Consider the following 16,378-nt stretch of genomic DNA (forward strand, 5'->3'; position numbering starts at 1 on the left):
GCCTTCAGATGTCTTCTAAAAATCTGGTAGCTGTTTTTTTCTTTCATAGAATCATAGAATCGTAGAGTTGGAAAAGACCACAAGGGCCATCCAGTCCAACCCCCTGCCAAGCAGGAAACACCATCAAAGCATTCTTGACATATGCCTGTCAAGCCTCTGCTTAAAGACCTCCAAAGAAGGAGACTCCACCACACTCCTTGGTAGCAAATTCCACTGCCAAACAGCTCTTACTGTCAGGAAGTTCTTCCTAATGTTTAGATGGAATCTTCTTTCTTGTAGTTTGAATCCATTGCTCCGTGTCCGCTTCTCTGGAGCAGCAGAAAACAACCTTTCTCCCTCCTCTATATGACATCCTTTCATATATTTGAACATGGCTATCACAGTACTCCAGGTGAGGTCTGACCAGAGCAGATGTATTTGACCTCTGGTGGGAGGGCGTTCCACAGGGAGGGCGCCACCACCGAGAAGGCCCTCTGCCTGGCTCCCTGCAACTTGGCTTCTCGTAGCGAGGGAACCGCCAGAAGGCCCTCGGCGCTGGACCTCAGGGTCCGGGCAGAACGATGGGGGTGTAGACGCTCCTTCAGGTATACTGGCTCAAGCAACGTTCAGGCTTCTGGACTGCAGGACAGCCTTTCCCTAGATGAAAACCTTCTAAGACATGACGAGGTTTAAATCTATAGGCAAAAGCTGGAGAAGATTTGTGCTGCTCCCCTTCTTGACCTGGAAGACGGGCAGGTTGACGTTGTATTCTGCTCTGGTCAGACCTCACCTGGAGTACTGTGTCCAGTTCTGGGCACCACAGTTCAAGAAGGATACTGACAAGCTGGAACGTGTCCAGAGGAGGGCAACCAAAATGGTCAAAGGCCTGGAAACGATGCCTTATGAGGAATGGCTTAGGGAGCTGGGTATGTTTAGCCTGGAGAAGATAAGGTTAAGGGGTGATATGATAGCCATGTTCAAATATATAAAAGGATGTCATATAGAGGAGGGAGAAAGGTTGTTTTCTGCTGCTCCAGAGAAGCGGACACGGAGCAATGGATTCAAACTACAAGAAAGAAGATTCCACCTAAACATGAGGAAGAACTTCCTGACAGTAAGAGCTGTTCGGCAGTGGAATTTGCTACCAAGGAGTGTGGTGGAGTCTCCTTCTTTGGAGGTCTTTAAGCAGAGTCTTGACAGGCATATGTCAAGAATGCTTTGATGGTGTTTCCTGCTTGGCAGGGGGTTGGACTGGATGGCCCTTGTGGTCTCTTCCAACTCTACGATTCTATGATTCTATGATTCTAAACCTCCCTGCTCTATTTTTCCAGGTGTTCTGCTTGTTCTTCCTTTCGGAGGTGCGGAAAGGCGAAAGCCCAACCCCACACAGGCTTGCCTCACCTCCGTGGACTTTCCCCTACACACACACACACACACCCTCCTAAATATATAAGCAGCTCATTTGAGCCACTCCTCGGGGAACCAGACTTTCGTTCAACAATGTGCACACTTTAGACTTCTAGCACCCAACACGGCAAGCTGCGGAAACTACGCTAGTAAAGCAAATTTGCACCTCTGCTTATTTGGCGCAATCTGATCGGTTTCCTTGCTGGTCAGGGGAGGAGGAAAGAGGTATGGAAGAATTCCTCCCCTCCACCACCACCCCCCCAAAAATATATGGGAACCTTCTTCCAGCTGCCACACACACACCCCAGTCTACCTCATGAGGTTGCCGCAGGCAACGGCTTCACAAAATTTCAGTTCATTTTAGAATCATGAGGACTAGTAGCGCTGGCGTTTGCATTGCTGCGGCATGATTCTGTGGTCTGGTTTTTTTTATAAAAAAAAAAGAACAATGGGGGGGGAGAAGAAAAATGATTGGTCAAGATGTCCAATTCTGCAAATTATCAAAGCCTTGTTTTGTCCGTCCCCCCCCCCCCCGGGCAAGAAAAACGGTTGTTTTCCGCAGTGGTTTCAGGGGGTTGGAGAGAAAGTGTGGTGTAGTGGTTTTAAGAGTGGTACTCTCGTAATCTGGGGAACCGGGTTCGAGTCTCCGCTCCTCCACATGCAGCTGCTGGGTGACCTTGGGCTAGTCACACTTCTCTGAGTCTCTCAGCCCCACTCACATCACAGAGTGTTTGTTGTGGGGGAGGAAGGGAAAGGAGAATGTTAGCCGCTTTGAGACTCCTTCGGGTAGTGATAAAGCGGGATATCAAATCCAAACTCCTCCTCCTCCTCCTTCTTCTTCTGAATAGGGGTCTCTCTGTTAAAAGTCCAGTTACAAAGGACGACTTTCCTCACCGCTACCAGTCTCCACTGCCCCCCTAGAGGGGAAAAAATGGAGTTTGTTCTAACAGGGCTCTCTCAGTTCACGAGTGAGACTCCAACAGGCCATGAGAAGAGAGTGTGTGCCACTTAAAATATTCCCCCAGAATCATCTGCACCGTCCAGGACAATGGGTGTGGAAAGTATTCCCTGAAGGCCAACACTTTGGAAAATCAATCCTCAGATTGCGTATTTCAAGACTCAAAATCAATATTCCTGCTGCCTACAGGTCCAGGCCTCTATCCCTCCAAAAGGACCCAATATATTGCCTGCATAGATAAGCAGCGTGAGACTCTTAATCTCAGGGTTGTGGGTTCGAGTCCCGCGTTGGGCAAAAGGTTCCTGCGTTTGCAGGGGGCTGGACTAGATGACCCTAGCGGTTCCTTCCAGCTTTACAATTCTGAGATTATATGCTGCCTTAAGCGAAGTTTCTAGACCTCGTGGAAAATTTGAGGGCAAGAGGAAGCGAAAGCGGACAGCAGCGTGGGGAAGAGAGATGATGTTGACTCACCCAGAGCTCTCGAGACAGGGTAGGATAAAATAAAGAAGATCTTTGAAAACCTCTTATTTAAAAGGAATTTGGTGTCTGTTTAGGGTTAGGTCGCTCAGAAAATGTGGCCAGGGATTTTTCAAAGGGGTTGTTTAAGGAGACAGTACTGCAAAAGTGTATTAGCTTTGTTTGTTTGTTTTTTGTGTGTGTGTGTGTTTTTTTTGGGGGGGGGGAGAGGACAGAGTTGCAAGTCCCCAACACACACAAAACCCCACAAAAACTCCACACACAGAGTGTCCTGACCTCCACTTTGCAGGGAATCAAGCTGAGACAAGTTCAAGCAGCAAAACAGCACCATCTAGAGGCGAAGAAGCAAAAAGACACCAGGAAGAAAGATACCGCAGAATTAAACAACAGCTCTGGTCCACAGGGTCACGAAGAGTCGGACACGACTAAACAACAACAACAACGTAATGATTTAATCATATGTGCTCTAATATGTTTTTGAGGCCTGTTCGTCTACTCCTTCCTTCCTTCCTTCTTCCTTTTGTTGTAACCTGTATTTCTTTGACCAGTAAAATCTGATGATATTCAGAATTAAACTCGGCTCGGACCTCTAAATGGACTTTTAACCAAGACTCCTGTTCATAAGAAACCCCTGAAACAACTGCAAAAACCAATAGGTTGTTTTTTTTCCTGCAGAAAAAATGGGGCTTTGACCATGTGCAGAGCGGAATTGGCTCTTCTCCAAACACGCCAAAAACATTTTCTGCTCAGTCATAGAATCATAGAATCATAGAATCGTAGAGTTGGAAGAGACCACAAGGGCCATCCAGTCCAACCCCCTGCCAAGCAGGAAACACCATCAAAGCATTCCTGGCATATGCCTGTCAAGCCTCTGCTTAAAGACCTCCAAAGAAGGAGACTCCACCACACTCCTTGGTAGCAAATTCCACTGCCGAACAGCTCTTACTGTCAGGAAGTTCTTCCTAATGTTTAGGTGGAATCTTCTTTCTAGTAGCTTGAATCCATTGCTCTGTGTCCGCTTCTCTGGAGCAGCAGAAAACAACCTTTCTCCCTCCTCTATATGACATCCTTTGATATATTTGAACATGGCTATCGTATCACCATCATGCTTTGATGGTGCTTCCTGCTTGGCAGGGGGTTGGACTGGATGGCCCTTGTGGTCTCTTCCAACTCTATGATTCTATGATCTACCCTGGATAAGACACAAGTGCCTCTGAACATATACAGAGTGCGTCTCCCTCTCCGCAACGCAAGACCCGAGCCAGCACCTACCAAGAGTTGCAAAGCAGCAATTCTCCTGCTCGTACCCAAGGTCGAACAGCTTGGCAAAGGTTTCTGTTTCCCCGCCCCCTCCATATAATTTTTAGCGAATTTCCTTTTTTTTTTTTACAGAGGTTTCTCGAGCGCCAGAAAAGCCTACCAAATACTGGGCCTGAAACCCCATTGTTTTCAGAAATCCTCTCCTCTCTTTCTCTCCCTCTCTTGTCAACCGAGCTCTGACCATTGGACTCCACTTCCCCTGGCAGGAGGACTGCGAAGCCTCTCCGCCTGGAAAGATAATAACCGGGGAAAGATAATAACCTTGTCCTTTACCTGGGCTCCCCTTAGGAAGCTTGGGCATTTGAATGCAAATAGCCAATGAATATGCTCACAGCCTTGGGCAGGCAAGGCTCCCTGCCGGTTGCCCAGAGCCGAAGACTAAAACCTTCGGGTCCCCACTGGGGAGACAAGAACCCCTCCCAAGAAACACACACACACAGAGCCGGTCCTCCTTCCTCTGGGGCCAGACAGATTCCTGATGGAGAGCAGGAGAGGGGAAGGCAGGTGGCGGGAAAAGAATGTTTAATACATTTCTCTGCGTGCTGAGCAGGGTTGGACAAGAACAGAGAGAGAATCGCTTAGAAGGAGACAGGTGGGCATAGGAAGAGCCTGCTGGATCAGGCCAGTGGCTCATCTAGTCCAGCAGCGCCCTGTTCTCACAGTGGCCAGCCATCATATGCCCCCAAAGGAAACCCAGCAGGATTCGAACGCAAGACCCCTCTCTTCTCTCTCTCTCTGCAACAGGAATTCAGAAGCAGTGTTGCCCCTAACTGCAGACGCAGAGGGCTTTCATTTCTCAGCCCCGAATCTTCCAACATTCACCCTGTGGAACGCCCTCCCATCACACGTCAAAGAAATAAACAATGATCTGACATTTAGAAGGCATCTGAAGGCAGCCCTGTTTAGGGGAGTTTTTAATGACTGATGCTTAAATGTATTTTTAATCTCTTGTTGGAAGCTGCCCAGAGTGGCTGGGGAAACCCAGCCAGAGGGGCGGGGGTATACAAAATAAATTATTATTATTACTATTCTTATTCTTACTATTATGGATCCATGATCTCGTTAGATGGTAAAAAAAATCCATGTTAGATTGCTGTTTTAGGGGTCGTTTTTAAAAGTCTGGAATGGATTAATCCATTTTGCATTACTTTCTATGGGAAAGTGCGCTTTGGTTTTGGAACGCGCTTTAGTTTTGGAACGGACGTCCGGAACGGATTAAGTTTGAGAACCAAGATACCACTGCTCTAGGAGGGATGATTTTAGCACTCCCCACGTTGCCCCATGCAGAGACTAGGCGAGAATCTCTCATGCTCCTGAACGAGGCTGTAGATTTAAGGCGTTGCGTTGGAAGAGGGAAATCCTGCTGGGATCTACAAGCAACAATCCAAATAACAGATTAGCTGGCGCTGTGCTCAGCGCACAATGCACAAAACCCAGGCACCTAGTGTGGCGTGCGCACAAAACTGGATGATTGGGAGAAACGGGGAGGCATGCTCAGCGGCAGAACGCCTGTTTGGCATGCAGAACGCCCCAAGTCCAATCCCATCTCCAGTTATGAGCATCCATTTATGAGGATCAGTTGAGGCGGCTCAGTCGGTAGAGTATGAGACGCTTAACCTCAGGGCCGCGGGTTCGAGCAAGAGATTCCCAGCATTGCAGGGGGTTGGACTAGATGACCCTCTGGACCCTTCCAACTTTGCCATTCTATGATAAGCAGGGGAAGGCAAAGACCTTTCTTCCTCTGCTAAGATAGCTTTCGATAAGAGGAAGGTGGAGGGAGCAGGAGCTAGGAGGTCCCAAACCACTACGTTTGTGACTCCTTCCTGGGTAGAGAAGTTTTCCTCCCTCTCTCCTAACACTAGAACTCCAACGAAGCTGAGTGTTGGGAGATTCAGGAGAGAAAGTCCTTTTTCCCCACACAGCACAAACTATGGAACTCCCTGCCACAGGAGGCAGTGACGGTCACAAACTTAGATGGCTTTAAAAGAGAATTCGACAAACGAATGGAGGAGAGGGCTGTGGATGCCTACTAGCAATGCTTCTGAACACCAGTTGACGGAAACCGCATGCTCAAATCCTGTCTGTTGGAGAGCTGAGGCTTTACACAGCCCTAAAACTGATGGATAACAGTGCTGGAAAACTGGCCTGGGGCAGAGAGATTTTATTGGCCAGAGTGCTGGCGGCGCAGGATCTCATTTACTCCTGCCATCTTCGGGGGAAAACACTCCTTTTCCATCAATCAAAATGGCCATTCTTAAATGATAAAGACGTTGGATTATTTGCCTTGCACGTGGTGTGTTTTGTGGGGTCAAACCTACAACTCAAGAGATGGGATCAAAACGGCCACGTAGCTTTCGAATAACCTTATTTCTGTGACGTGAGGGCGCATATTGTATTTTGAACCTGAAACAATGGCTTGTCGATTAGTTTTACAGATGGCAGAGGGAGACGGAATTATATATCGGATGAAATATTGGACGTCTTGCCCTGTTGTATTAAAACGGTTGCAATCGTTACATGAGGAAAGCACTTTCTGTGTTGTTTTTTCCAGTGACGAGGGAAAGAAACACAGCGAACCACCACAGAACAGAACCAGCAGGAGCCTTAACTGGAGGCACAGCGGTTTTGGATTCTCCCGGAGCTCAAGGGTGCCTGAGTACTTTTAAAAGCAAAATATAAATTTTCTCTATGCCAGAGAACACAAAAGCAAGGTTCCCCAGGTAAAGTCAACGGGGCCCGTAAACAGTGTAGGAAGTACTCCGTGTAATTGACATAAATAACAATACAATATAGGCCAGCGATGGAAACGCGGAGAGACCTTTTCAACAGCCCTACAATACATTACATCTTAGATTCAATTTCACAAGGACATTTATATTTCCAGTCTATTTAGTGGGGAGGGGCCTGGCTCCAGGGTGAGCCTCTTTGACATGGGCTCTTATGTACTGTTTGGCGATAGCACAGAATCGTAGAACTGTAGAGGGGCCTCGGGGGGTCATCTAGTCCAACCCCCTACAAATGGCAGCCCTTTAGATACGGCATGTGGCTATATCTCCTCTCAGTCTCCTCTTTCGGAGGCAAAACATACCCAGCTCCTTTAACCGTTCCTTATCAGGCTTGGTTTCCGGACCCCTCATTCATCTTGGCTGCCCTCCTCTGCTCAATACCCTCCTTAAATTAGGGCGCCCAGAACTGGACACACACGACTCCAGGTGTGGTCTGACCAAGGCAGAATAGATTGGGACTATAAATCAGGCTGGACCATCAAGAAGGCTGATCGCCAAAGAATTGATGCTTTTGAATTATGGTGCTGGAGGAGACTCTTGAGAGTCCCATGGACTGCAAGACCTATCCATTCTTAAGGAAATCAGCCCTGAGTGCTCCCTGGAAGGACAGATCGTGAAGCTGAGGCTCCAATACTTTGGCCACCTCATGAGAAGAGAAGAATCCTTGGAAAAGGCCCTGATGTTGGGAAAGATGGAGGGCACTAGGAGAAGAGGACGACAGAGGACGAGATGGTTGGACAGTGTTCTCAAAGCTACGAACATGAGTTTGACCAAACTGCGGGAGGCAGTGGAAGACAGGAGTGCCTGGCGATCTCTGGTCCATGGGGTCACGAAGAGACGGACACGACTAAACGACTAAACAACAACAACAAACATAAATCAGGCATAGGCAAACTCCGGCCCTCCAGATGTTTTGGGACTACAACTCCCATCATCCCTAGCTAACAGGACCAGTGGTCAGGGATGATGGGAGTTGTAGTCCCAAAACATCTGGAGGGCCGAGTTTGCCTATGCCTGCTATAAATACAAACGTAACCTGCCTTTCCTACCAAAGAAGCCCTGGGTGGCAATATAGTGTGTTAATTTTTCAGTTACAGAAATTGCTTCTTATACTTGCCTGGCGCCTTAGTTATATATCTTTAGGTGCCGGGCAAAAACATCCCTCTTCTCCCAAGCCTTTGGCTAATTAAATCTATGGACTTTTAACTGGAGTTGGGGTGTGTGTGTGTTGTTTTTGTTTGTTCCTATGTTGTGCATTTTTGTGCTTTAATATTGTCAATCAGGGTGTATGGTTTGAGACCCACGGGTCTCAAACCCTCGGCGAGTCAGGGACTCCCCCCTGCGTGCGAAGACAGGCTCTGGCAGATGGGGCGGGCGAGACCAAGAGCTGGGCCCAATGGTCAAGAAGGTGGTTTCTGCCTTTGCTGTAGAGGGAAGTGATGGCCAAATGGGGCTCGCCCGCCTGGGAAGGGAGCCCACCTTGGAAAAGGGAAGCTCTGATCTTCAACCTCCTCTACCTTGCAGGATATCTTCAGGAGAAGAAAAGGCTCAGGGGTTAACCCTACACAAATCCGGAGCGGAGTCCCTGAGGCAGTTGAATGACGCCTTGTACTCCTCCTTCCACCAACTCCTGCAGCCAGGCTGGTGCCAAACGTCTTGCTCTGCTTTCCTTTCGACCACACCTGCAAGGCTGAGATGGGGGTCATAGACCACAGACTTGACATGAGTCAGCAGTGTGATGCAGCAGCTAAAAGAGCCAATGCAATTCTGGGCTGCATCAATAGGAGTATAGCGTCTAGATCTAGGGAAGTAATAGTACCACTGTATTCTGCTCTGGTCAGACCTCACCTGGAGTAACCGTGTCCAGTTTTGGGCACCACAGTTCAAGAAGGATATTGACAAGCTGGAACGTGTCCATAGGAGGGCAACCAAAATGGTCAAAGGCCTGGAAACGATGCCTTATGAGGAACAGCTTAGGGAGCTGGGTATGTTTAGCCTGGAGAAGAGAAGGTTAAAGGGTGATATGATAGCCATGTTCAAATATATGAAAGGATGTCATATAGAGGAGGGTGAAAGGTTGTTTTCTGCTGCTCCAGAGAAGCGGACACGGAGCAATGGATTCAAACTTCAAGAAAGAAGATTCCACCTAAACATTAGGAAGAACTTCCTGACAGTAAGAGCTGTTCGGCAGTGGAATTTGCTACCAAGGAGTGTGGTGGAGTCTCCTTCTTTGGAGGTCTTTAAGCAGAGGCTTGACAGGCATATGTCAAGAATGCTTTGATGGTGTTTCCTGCTTGGCAGGGGGTTGGACTGGATGGCCCTTGTGGTCTCTTCCAACTCTATGATTCTATGATTCTGGGCAGCCCAGCCCCCCCCCCCGACACACTGCCCAGGCTTGCGCCCCAGGAAGGTCACTTCGGTGCAGCAAAAACAAGATAGGAGGCAGCAGTTATGAGTTAGTGGTCTCTGCAGCCGCAGCAGGCGCTGTGATTCTCCAGCGGTTTGACTTCACCCCTGAAAGCGCACTCCGTTGTCTCTCGAGACAGAGAGAGGCCAACAATAGTGTAAACCACCTTATGATCCCCAGATGAAGGCCGCTATAGAAATGTAATTAATACATTTATCATCATCACCCTGCTTGTGGGCTCCCCACAAGCATTTAGTTCAGTGATGGCGAACCTATGACACGCGTGTCAGATGTGACACGCAGAGCCCGCACTCCTGGCATGCGCCCCATCGGCCCATTCGCGCTGTTGTTCCTTTCCCCCCATTTGTTCGCCCGCTCCTCCTCACGCTACAGCTTGTCTCCGTTGTTAAAACCCGGATCCTTTGTTGTTGTTGTTGTTGCTGCTGGTAGCCAGAGATTGGTTTTTAACCCTTTCTGTGCTGTTTTTTTCTGGCGCTTTGGCAGACGATGATTGGGTGTAACATTGTTCGTTTTTAACCCGTTCTGTGCTGGATTTTTTTGCACTTTGCCAGACTATGTCGGCTGCGTGTTAGTTCCAGCGAAGGTATTATTCATCATTCATTTCTGTCCTCCCCTCCCCCAACAAAGTGCAGCAGCTTTGGGGCATGCCCCCCAAAAAAGCAAAGCAACTTTTGCACCCCCCAAAAAAACCTCCAAAACGTTGGCCAGCAGCTCCCCAAAAAAAGCTCAACAAGGGTTTTTTGGTTTGGTTTGGTTAAATAATTAGTTTTTGGTTTATTAAATACAGTTATATATTACAATTATACATTTTTGTTATTTAAACTATAAATATCGTGAAATTATGGTTTTTTTCTCAAAGTGACACACCACCCGAGTTATGCTCGGTTTTTTGGCGAATTTTGACACACCAAGCTCAAAAGGTTGCCCATCACTGATTTAGTTGATCTCTGTAAGAACAAGATGCTGGACTCGTTGGGCAATGAGCCTGCTTCCATCTAAAATCATAGAGCTGGAAGGGGCCCCGATGGTCATCTAGTCCAACCCCCTGCAAAGCAGGAATCTTTTGCCCAACGTGGGACTCGAACCCACAACCTTGAGATCAAAAGTCTCATGCTCTACCACCTGAGCCATCCCAGGCCATTCTTCTGTTCTTACATGCCAGTGCCCCCTTCCCAAAGGAGTGAAACTGCAAGGATGGTCTCCCCCCCCACCCCATTTCAGCAATGAGATTCTCCCCCTCTCTTTCTCACTGGCGTCAGAAGAGGAGAAGCAGGGAATTTCATCCCCCAGCCCCTCTCAAAGGCATGAGAGCCATGTTCGCAGAGGGATAACTGTCAGAAAAATAAATTGCAATCTCGAGAGGAAGAAGGAGTCTTCGTAACGTCTTAGCTAACCCTCGGCGTCCAAAACAGGATGTTCTGTGCTGCGCTTGAGCCTGCCTGAAAAAATCCCCGTAGGAAGGAAATCTCAACATGACCATAACCTGAGACACCTCCAACCTGTTTTAGGTAATCCAGAGTAACTATCGCCCTCTGATTCCGTACCTGTGAGAAGTGAGGACTGGAAATCTAATTCTACCCATAAATGTGCTATTCATACATGGGGGGGGGGGGACAGGTGAACACTCCTGTTAGCAAATATATATATTTGAAAATAGTTGTTAAAAACAGGGGCTAGGGATTCTTTGAGGGATTCTTACTCTCGGTCCCTCCCCTCTCACAGGGACGCAGGGTATTTTAATATTCCCTTTTTAAATTTTTAGTTCTATTTATAGTTCAATGGCCTTTCGAACCATTGTCTTCTATATGTTTTTAGCTTTTTGCATTTTATCCTTGCCGCTTGAATTTGGGCAAACCGCCTCGAGTCCCGGCCAGGTTGTGCAGCTCACCTGTGTATCCAGGTGATCTCACAGAGAGCCAAACATCGAAGCAAAGATTCTCCCCGACTCCTTTTCCAAATAATTATAGAATCATAGAATCGTAGAGTTGGAGAGACCTGGTCTGAATAGAGACATTGGAGCCAGTCTGGTGTAGAATCATAGAGTTGGAAGAGACCACAAGGGCCATCCAGTCCAACCCCCTGCCAAGCAGGAAACACCATCAAAGCATTCTTGACATATGGCTGTCAAGCCTCTGCTTAAAGACCTCCAAAGAAGGAGACTCAGCCACACTCCTTGGTAGCAAATTCCACTGCCGAACAGCTCTTACTGTCAGGAAGTTCTTTCTAATGTTTAGGTGGAATCTTCTTTCTTGTAGCTTGAATCCATTGCTCCGTGCATTGACACGTTCCAGCTTGTCAGTATCCTTCTTGAACTGTGGTGCCCAGAACTGGACACAGTACTCCAGGTGAGGTCTGACCAGAGCAGAATACAGTGGTACTATTACTTCCCTTGATCTAGATGCTATACTCCTATTGATGCAGCCCAGAATTGCATTGGCTTTTTTAGCTGCTGCATCACACTGCTGATTAATGTTGCCTTCTCTGCCCCTGGCACAGGGGTGTTAATGCCCTGGAGCCAGGAAGGCCCTGCTGGGCAGCAAGAAATGTGATTTCGAGGAGGAACAAGCTGAGACAGGGCTGCTGGCGCTGTGGTTGGTGAGGAGAGAGAAAAGCTAAGCCCTTTGCAGGCAGAACAGACTATGGAGAAAGTGGCAGGATCAGACCCAGCCTGCGGCCTTTGCCAAAGCTGGCCACACACAGGCATCCTTATGCAGACCACAGAACTGCATGGAGTTGGAAAAGGTTACGAGGGTCATCTAGTCCAACCCCCTGCAATCGGTGCCAGATTTACGTATAAGCTAATCAAGCTCTAGCTTAGGGCCCCGCTCTCTTGGGGGGCCCCAAAAAAATTTAAAGGGGAAAAAAACACCTGGATGTACATTTCCAAAATATAAGATAAAAAACAAAATAAAACCTACAGACAGCAACAGTGTCTTGTGTTGTGTGTCTTCTTCTTCTTTGGCGATCACTCGTAGCCGAGTAAGGTTGTCTTCCATAAACACGATTTTAACAATGGGTCCGTAAGTGACTGTGGAGGCCAATTCTGGATCCACACGTCCTTCCGCAGTGAGGACATTGGTTTCCGGGCAGGAGTTGATCACGGTGTGGATTTGCCAAGCATGCCTTCCTCTTAGCACGTGGTGTAGTGGTTAAGAGCGGTAGACTTGTAATCTGGGGAACCGGGTTCGCATCTCTGCTCCTCCACATGCAGCTGCTGGGTGACCTTGGGCTAGTCACACTTCTCTGAAGTCTCTCAGCCCCACTCACCTCATAGAGTGTTTGTTGTGGGGGAGGAAGGGAAAGGAGAATGTTAGCCGCTTTGAGACTCCTTCGGGTAGTGATAAAGCGGGATATCAAATCCAGACTCCTCCTCCTCCTCCTCCTCCTCCTCCTCCTCCTCCTCCTCCTCCTCCTCCTCTTCTTCTTCTTCCTTCTTCTTCTTCTTCTTCTTCTTCTTCTTCTTCTTCTTCTTCTTCTTCTTCTTCTTCTTCTTCTTCTTCTTCTTCTTCTTCTTCTTCTTCTTCTTCTTCTTCTTCTTCTCCCTTGCGTCCTGAGATCGAGTTTCTTCAAAGCCCATTACTCCTATGATGTAAGTCATGGGCCCCGCCTGCTAGCCTGCTCCCTAAAATATCACTGGTTTGCTCATTTCTATATATAGGGTGCCTACACACATGTGCATGCACACAAAAGCTCATACCAATAACAAACTTCGTTGGTCTCTAAGGTGCTGCTGGAAGGAATTTTTTTATTTTGTTTCGACTACATAAAATATGTATCTCTTTTGATAAAATACATATTTTGTTATGTGCAAATGGCTTTAGATACCTATGAGGCCCATAAATGACGATATAGCACATATTCAACCCAAAAAAAAACCAGCAACAATTTGTTGTTGACAAAGGACAGCTGGACATATAAAGGGCCCCATTACCTTCAGTAGCTTAGGGCCTCATCAAACCTAAATCTGGAGCTGCCTGCAATGCAGGAATCTCAACTAGATCATGCATGACAGGTGACACACACACCCCAAGCTCTGCTTAGAAACTTCCAAGGAAGGAGAGTCCACCATCTCAAGAGGGAGTCTGTTCCACTGTCAAACAGACCTTAAGTCAGAAAATTCTTCCTGATATTGCTTTGGAATCTCCTTCCTTGTAACTTGAATCCATCGATTTGAGTTCCCCACGAGCGCTGGAAGTGTCCATTTCGAGTACGGTGGCTGCTGGATTATTATCTCACTACCCTCCCAGAGCTTCTTTTCAGTGCTCAGGTATAGGAAGCAGAGAAAGAAATCCAGTTTGGTTCATTTTAATGTTGACTTACACAATTCGCATCCAAAACGCAACACAGCCGTCCTCCTTCTCCAGATTCATGCTTCTCCAGGATTTGCAACCCAAATAACAGGTGCAGGGGGAAAAATGTGTTTGGTCGATGAGAGCGTAAATAAAAGTGGATGCACAAGTGAAAACAACATACAGAAATGAATTATAATGGGGGGAAACGGCATGCAAAAATGCGTGCATTAGGAGGAACAGGTACTTAACGGTTTGGCAGACTTTTGCGGGCATTTGAAATAAATTGCAGAGCGATGCAGAAATGCAGTTTTGAGACTGGAAGGTTGAAGAATGGGGGGGAATGAGAGACTAAGAGAAGCCCACTACCAAAGAGAAGGTTAAGGGGTGATATGATAGCCATGTTCAAATATATGAAAGGATGTCATATAGAGGAGGGAGAAAGGTTGTTTTCTGCTGCTCCAGAGAAGCGGACACGGAGCAATGGATTCAAACTTCAAGAAAGAAGATTCCACCTAAACATTAGGAAGAACTTCCTGACAGTGAGAGCTGTTCGGCAGTGGAATTTGCTGCCAAGAAGTGTGGTGGAGTCTCCTCCTTTGGAGGTCTTTAAGCAGAGGCTTGACAGGCATATGTCAAGAATGCTTTGATGGTGTTTCCTGCTTGGCAGGGGGTTGGACTGGATGGCCCTTGTGGTCTCTTCCAACTCTATGATTCTATGATTCTATGAAATGATTAGCACATCCTTGGGTGCCAGGAAAATAGCCACTTGCCAATCAGCTAACGTTAACGGGTGCTGTTTTGCCAGCACGAATGCGCTGGCAAGGCAGACCCCTTGCCCCGCAGGCCAGCTCTGACAGGTGAGTTTTTTGAGACATCATCACAAAGTATTTTATTGGCAGATGGGTGCCCCTTGCCCACCTCCTCAAGTTGGCTCCCCGGTGGGGGAAGAGATAAAGATCTGGCCTTATCTGAAGGGTTTGTCCCACAGAAGATGGCGCGAACGCCACCCGAACCAACAGATCCGGATTGCAATAAAGGAGATTCTCTTTGTGTCGTAGAAAGCTTTAATGAAAAAACTGTGCAGAAAGGGGGAAGTGAAAGGTGTTGTTTTACAGTGGGACAGGCTCCATCGGAAAGTGGTAGACTACCGTGCAGGGGTGTTGTTGTTGTTTAGTCGTTTAGTCGTGTCCGACTCTTCGTGACCCCATGGACCAGAGCACGCCAGGCACTCCTGTCTTCCACTGCCTCCCGCAGTTTGGTCAAACTCATGTTCGTAGCTTCGAGAACACTGTCCAACCATCTTGTCCCCTGTCGTCCCCTTCTCCTAGTGCCCTCCATCTTTCCCAACATCAGGGTCTTTTCCAGGGAGTCTTCTCTTCTCATGAGGTGGCCAAAGTACTGGAGCCTCAGCTTCAGGATCTGTCCTTCCAGTGAGCACTCAGGGCTGATTCCCTTAAGAATGGATAGGTTTGATCTTCTTGCAGTCCATGGGACTCTCAAGAGTCTCCTCCAGCACCATAATTCAAAAGCATCCATTCTTCGGCGATCAGCCTTCTTTTAGCAGGGGTGTTACGAAGACAAAAAGGAAAGGGGAGAGAAGGGTTTCGGTACTCCTGAGATGAAAAAGGTGGGATGGAAAACAAACAAGACAGTAAAACAGAACCAAACAGTAAAACCAAAAATAAAAGAAAAAATTGTTATATATATATATATATATATATATATATATATATATATATATAATTTTCATTCCAAATTCTTCTTTTTTGACTTCCTTCATCCTGTACACGGTTTTCTATTTTCTCCTTCTCAACTGCCTCTTTTTTGAATTATTTTTACGATTTTCCCAAATTGTAACTTAAGAACCATAAATCTTCCTGTTTTGCTTTTGGGGGGGGGCAAGGGTCGTGGTTTGTTCTGTTTTTGTCGTCCCTGTAATTGATTTATGTTCTAAATAATTTCGATAAAATTAGAAAAATATATATAGAAAAAATAAGAAAAATACGGGACGCAAATAATCAGCATTCTCATTACCAATGCTAACAATACAGGCGGTCGCCAGATTTCCAGTCCTCCTTTTCTGATACGCTCTGGCTGGACAAAGTCAGCCTGCGATCCCCTGCAGAAATGCACCCCGCACATGCTCAGGGGCAGCTTCCTTCCGGCCTGGGAGCCAGGATTAAGCCCAGCCAACCGGCTCGCTGGAGGCATCGCTTGTATGTAGGCCAGGAGGCCTCATCGTGCATCCGAGAAACTGGACCCGTTTGAGACCGTTTTTTATCATTTCGGCCTGGGGGGGGACGGACGCACGGCTGGGCTAGGCCTGGCAAGAGAGGAAATGTCCCCATAGGCAGGCAAGCCACGCTCACCCGCTCACCAGGGCCAGTTGAGTTTACACGGTTGCTGGGCAACCGCCTCTCCGTGCAAGAATTCACTTTGGGCCCATTAACAGGATCTATTTATACCACAATGGCGGGCGGGGGGGGGGGGCGGCAGGGCCAGCAGGATAAGAGGCGAGGAACACTGGGTGTGTACGTGCAAATTCTGCTCACCACCACACACACCCAAAATATTAAAAAAAACCTTTTACCGGCCGGTTTGAAACCTAGTTACGTTCAGGCTGGGTGAAGAAACCGGGATTTATTTTTATTTTTAACAAGCAGGTTTGAAATTAAGCGACATATCATCTCTGGGGAGGTAACCACGGGCTTCTTGAATCGTCCCCCACCCA

General features: G+C 47.5%; 1 protein-coding gene and 1 non-coding gene across 2 annotated transcripts in view; both read right to left on the minus strand.

The window, feature by feature from the left end:
* Nucleotides 1–16,378, minus strand: part of EFNB3 (ephrin B3) — an 88,338-nt gene that overhangs the window by 70,700 nt on the left and 1,260 nt on the right. The window lies entirely within an intron of this gene.
* Nucleotides 10,420–10,493, minus strand: TRNAK-UUU (transfer RNA lysine (anticodon UUU)). The gene has a single exon. It is a non-coding gene; the product is annotated as a tRNA-Lys (tRNA).

The sequence above is a fragment of the Zootoca vivipara genome, chromosome 12 (genome assembly GCF_965207765.1).
Source record: "Zootoca vivipara chromosome 12, rZooViv2.hap1.1, whole genome shotgun sequence".
NCBI lineage: Eukaryota > Metazoa > Chordata > Lepidosauria > Squamata > Lacertidae > Zootoca > Zootoca vivipara.